This window comes from Choloepus didactylus, chromosome 2, assembly GCF_015220235.1.
Source record: "Choloepus didactylus isolate mChoDid1 chromosome 2, mChoDid1.pri, whole genome shotgun sequence".
Classification (NCBI taxonomy): domain Eukaryota; kingdom Metazoa; phylum Chordata; class Mammalia; order Pilosa; family Megalonychidae; genus Choloepus; species Choloepus didactylus.
In genome coordinates, this window is record NC_051308.1 from 222379862 (window position 1) to 222385861 (window position 6000).

The 6000-nt window shown below is 40.4% G+C and overlaps 1 pseudogene; it reads right to left on the bottom strand.

Annotated features, from left to right (window-relative positions):
- Nucleotides 1–3853: 3853 nt before the first annotated feature.
- LOC119514407 lies at nucleotides 3854–4572 on the bottom strand (annotated as a pseudogene).
- Nucleotides 4573–6000: the final 1428 nt, after the last annotated feature.

Sequence of the window (6000 nt, forward strand, 5' to 3'; positions counted from 1 at the left end):
CAATTGCCAAGAGATGGAAACAACCCAAATGTCCTTCAACAGATGAGTGGATAAATAAAATGTGGTATATACACACGATGGAATACTACGCGGCAGTAAGAAGGAACGATCTGGTGAAACATATGACAACATGGATGAACCTTGAAGACATAATGCTGAGCGAAATAAGCCAGGCACAAAAAGAGAAATATTATATGCTACCACTAATGTGAACTTTGAAAAATGTAAAACAAATGGTTTATAATGTAGAATGTAGGGGAACTAGCAGTAGAGAGCAATTAAGGAAGGGGGAACAATAATCCAAGAAGAACAGATAAGCTATTTAACGTTCTGGGGATGCCCAGAAATGACTATGGTCTGTTAATTTCTGATGGTTGTAGTAGGAACAAGTTCACTGAAATGTTGCTATATTATGTAACTTTCTTGGGGTAAAGTAGGAACATGTTGGAAGTTAAGCAGTTATCTTAGGTTAGTTGTCTTTTTCTTACTCCCTTGCTATGGTCTCTTTGAAATGCTCTTTTATTGTATGTTTGTTTTCTTTTTAACTTTTTTTTTCATACAGGTGATTTGAAAAAAGAAGGGAAAGTTAAAAAAAAAAAAAAGAAAAAAGAAAAAAGACAAGGGGAAAAAAAAAAAAAAAAAGATGTAGTGCCCCCTTGAGGAGCCTGTGGAGAATGCAGGGGTATTCGCCTACCCCACCTCCATGGTTGCTAACATGACCACAGACATAGGGGACTGGTGGTTTGATGGGTTGAGCCCTCTACCATAAGTTTTACCCTTGGGAAGACGGTTGCTGCAAAGGAGAGGCTAGGCCTCCCTGTATTTGTGCCTAAGAGTCTCCTCCTGAATGCCTCTTTGTTGCTCAGATGTGGCCCTCTCTCTCTGGCTAAGCCAACTTGAAAGGTGAAATCACTGCCCTCCCCGCTACGTGGGATCAGACACCCAGGGAAGTGAATCTCCCTGGCAATGTGGAATATGACTCCCAGGGAGGAATGTAGACCTGGCACCGTGGGACGGAGAACATCTTCTTGACCAAAAGGGGGATGTGAAAGGAAATGAAATAAGCTTCAGTGGCAGAGAGATTCCAAAAGGAGCCGAGAGGTCACTCTGGTGGGCACTCTTATGCACACTTTAGACAACCCTTTTTAGGTTCTAAAGAATTGGGGTAGCTGGTGGTGGATACCTGAAACTATCAAACTACAACCCAGAACCCATGAATCTCGAAGACAGTTGTATAAAAATGTAGCTTATGAGGGGTGACAATGGGATTGGGAAAGCCATAAGGACCAAACACCACTTTGTCTAGTTTATGGATGGATGTGTAGAAAAGTAGGGGAAGGAAACAAACAGACAAAGGTACCCAGTGTTCTTTTTTACTTCAATTGCTCTTTTTCACTCTAATTATTATTCTTGTTATTTTTGTGTGTGTGCTAATGAAGGTGTCAGGGATTGATTTAGGTGATGAATGTACAACTATGTAATGGTACTGTAAACAATCGAAAGTACAATTTGTTTTGTATGACTGCGTGGTATGTGAATATATCTCAATAAAATGATGATTAAAAAAAAAATAAAATAAAAGAAGTAGTGTTTTGATAGCCTCAAAGCACACTAGATTATATGTAAAGAGATTAACATCAGGTCTGAGCTAACCAGGTGATTCAGGATCCTGTTTCCCTGGAAACTACAACATGAAGATAAATGTGGAATGTTGAATATGGATACCCCTTATCTAAAGCTCTGCACCTGGGTTGGAGATGGAGATTGCTTCTCTGTGTCAAAGGAACTCAGATCCTCCAGGCAAGAGTGGAATGTTCCATTCTTACGGACATATTTCAAACAGCAACTTTTCTGAAAATCTATGATTTTAGAGAACAAGATTTCTCAGTACTATGCTCTTTTGTTAAATAACAAAAGCAGTTTTTCACAGATTAACACCCATCGAGGTGAGATTAGCTCCTTGGTACAGATAAGGAGACTGTTCTCTACAGGTTCCAGGTACTTTCCCAAGATCATACAGCTGCTAACTGGCAAAGCCAAGATTCATACATACCCTACAACTGAATAATTCTACTCCTAACTATATACCCCACAGATGTGTGTACATATGTGTTCCAAAAAAACAGGTACAGGAATGTTCATAGAAGTATTCTTTTAAAACTAAGCAGCATTTTTTTAAAAATGAGGATTATCAATAATGCACAGAAAGTGCATAGCACTCTGGCATATTTTTTTTTTCAACCAAACACTTTCTCTTCGCTCATCTACTGGAAATCACTAACATGCTTTCTATCTCTGCAAATTTGCTTTCCTACTCATCTCTTATAAGTAATATCATACAATTTTTCTCTTTATGTACCATGCTTAAAGAGCATAGTGTTTTCAAGGTTATTCCATGTTGTGGCATGTCTCAAAACTTCCTTCTTTCTTATATGTCCAAATAATATTCCATGTGATACATTTTGTTTATCCATGTTAACTTTATATTTAATTTTTGGAGGAACTTCCATATTGTTTACCACAATTGGGTGCACCATTTTACATTCCCACCAACAATGCATTAGAGTTCCAATTTCTCAGCATCCTCTCCAACATTTACTTTCCATTTTTTTAAAAAATAGCCATCCCTGTAAGTGTAAAGTGTTATCTCCTGGTTTTGCTTTGAATTTCCTTAATGGCTAATGATGTTGAACATCTTCTCATGTGTATATCTTTGGCCATTTGTATATCCTTGGAGAAATGTTTATTCAAGTCCTTTGCCCCCCCCCCCTTTTTTTTTTACTGATCCAACAGTCTTGTCTTTATTTTTCTATTAAAGCAAGAAACAGAATGGGAGCAATCAGAAAGCACTAGCAGGCATCAGTTAATCCAAAATACTAGCTTCTTAGTTCCAAAAGCACTTGCAAAGAAAACCACTGAGTGTGGAAGGGGGTGGAAGCGATTCCTAATAACTGGAATCCCATAAGTGTGTATGTCAAGTCTCATGAGGCTATTTTTAGAATTTATCTTGTTACTTGGTCACTTTTTTTCCTCAAATACTACAGTTTTTCTTTGACTTTTTCCTCAAAGTATAAAAAGTATGAAATATAAACAAGCTCTTGCACTGCACACTTACATGTGTGCAATTCAAGCATTATAGAGCTATCTACATACTGATAAATCCCATCAAATCTTGGATAATTCAATAATATACAAAATATCAGGGCAGAGCAAGAACTAAAACCCACTTGTTTTTGTTACACATAAGATTCAAATACTCAATCTAAAGAAAAACACTTATTCATTTTAGCTTTCCTTGACATTTGCATGGTGATATACTTATTAAAATATTCCTGTATAATTATTTTTGGTCTTATTATTGTCAAGTCAGGCTTTAAACTTCAAAACCAGCCATCCAGACAAAACAGGTAATCAGAAAGATCTCTTCCCCCCCATCCTAGCACCGATAACTAGAAGTCAATTTTACGACATGACTCCAAACACTGGATTGTGACGACAAATGCTAGGTCCAATTTCTTCATAATCCTTTTTGGTGTGGCATACTTGGTAGAACTCAGGTGTGGAGGCCAGTATTGATCCCCCAAACCAGACTGCATATCACTGCATGTGGTGTGTAATCACTTGTACATCAATAGGCTTTGGCTTCAATCTACCGCCACTCAATTCCTCACTTAATTTCAGCCTGGCATCTACGGTCCTTTTCAAATCTCTTTGCAAACAACATCCAAAGTGCCTGAACATGGTTGAAACTCCAGAGAGGACAACGTTCTTGTAGAGAGGACGCCTGACATCAATAGGACAATTCCGAATTACCTCATCTACTACTTCTAAGATATGTTGTGTGAAGTCTGGATTAGCAAACTTCTCGGTCTCTCAGCAGTCGCTGAATAAAATATGTTATATCTCGTCCTGCGATTGGAATGTGCTTAATACAGCTGCCAATCACATACCCTTCAGCCACAGGAATGACATGAGTGACACCATCCCCACCGTCTAATACCGCACCAGTCAATGTCCGTTTTCCTACTTGTCTGGAGGTCCAGGATGCAGCTAAGGCAAGAACAGCCTGCTCAGCGATGTACAAGCCTGGAACACTGAAGGACTCAAACATTATTTCAGCGGTATATTCTCTTTTCTGGAGTGTTCAGTGGAGGTTCAGTCAAAAGAAAATAATGGTCTTCAGGTTCTGCCCTTAAGTATTTAAAGATCACTTGCTCCATAAATCTTTCCACCAAGTCCCCATCTTCAACTATTCCATGGATTGGCCACTTTGTTGCATATGTAGGCTTTTCTATTGCTTCATCACCAATGAAGAAGTCTAGGTCATCAACACCTTTCATCACCCTCCTCTGAGCTTGATCACCCACTTTTGCTGACTCCTTAATAGCAACACCTAAAGAAATGGTCGTTCTAAATTATATTCAGTACCAACAAGACCATGTATATATATATTTACTCCTCTGAAGGCGATTAGGAAGGGATGATAAACTGTGGTTCTGTATTTCCAGCATATCCTAGCTTTGTATAGCCGGTGCCACAGTCCACCACACAGGCCGGCAGCCGTCCCGCCATCTTCCTCCTCGCCTGCTGCTGCGACTGGCGGTGTCTGCTCCGTGCTAGTTAGGGCCGGGGATTGGCGGCGGGAGATGGGGGCTGTCTGACCGTCCACAACCGCGCCGCCCTCTCCGTCCGGAGGGGGGAACCGGGAAGTCGAAGCAGTAGCGAGAAAGCAGCAGTCTCAGTCAGAAACTACCACTTCCGCAACCCAGACAGGCAGTCCCCGCCCTGTCCCGCCGTGGCCTCCTCCCCCTTTCTTTCCCCTCCGCCTCACTCCTGCCCCCCACCCTACAACTTCTACCCCTCACGCCGTCTTTCCCCGGGAAGCCAAGATGGCCGCCAGTGCCGGTTCCGGTGCCGGGGCCAGGCCGGGAACAGGCCGCGAGCGCTTCCGCTTCCTGCTCCGAGCAGGCGGGGCGACCCTTTGCCCATTTTTTAATTAGGTTGTTTGTCTTTTGGTTGTAGCATTATAAAAGTCCTTTATATATTCTGGATATTAAGCCCTTATCCAAAATATGGATTGAAACTATTTCTCCCATTCCATAGGTTGTCTTTTCACTTTCTTGACAATTTCCTGTGATAAAGAAAAGTTTTAATTTTGATGAAATAAAATTTATCTGTTGTTTCTTTTGTTACTTCTGCTTTTGGTATCATAACTATTACTGAATCCCAGGTAGTGAAGATTTGCTCCTGTTATCTTCTACGAACTTTATAGCTTTAGATCTTTTATTTAGGTCCTTGATCCATTTTGAGTTGATTTTTGTATATGGTTTGAGAGAGAGGGGTCTAATTGTATTCTTCTGCATATGGATATCCAATTTTCCCAACATCATTTGTTGAAGGCTAATATTTCCCCACTGCATGTACTTAGCACTTTTGTCTAAAATCAATTGCCATGTATGTGTGGCTCTATTTCTGGAATTTCAATTCTGTTCCGTGGATTTGTCTATCTTTATGCCACACTATTTTTATTCCTGTAACTTTGTAATACAATTTGAAAATGGGAAGTGTGTGTCCTCTGTGGTAATTTAAGGTGGGTCTTAATCATTTTACTGGAGTCCTTTGTGAGAGGATAAGAAAGAGATAAAGAGAGAAAGAGAGGAAGGAAGGCAGGGAGGGAGGAGAAAAAAGAGAGGAAAAGAAAAGCCCAGAGAGCTTAGAGTACAGCCCCAGAGAAGATAAGAAGAGGACCCACAAAAGCTCAGAGAGTAAGTCACTGGAACCAGAAGCTGAAAGCAACGAAACCCGGAAGAGAAAGACCAGCAGACGCCAGCTATTTGCCTTCTCATTTGACAAAGGGATCCCAGATGCTGGCAGCCTTCATAGAAGGTTATCATCTTGTTAATGCCTTAATTTGAACATTTTCATGGCCTTAGAACCATAAATTTGTAAGCTAATAAATCCCCATTGTAAAAGCCAGCCTATTTCTGGTATATTGCATTC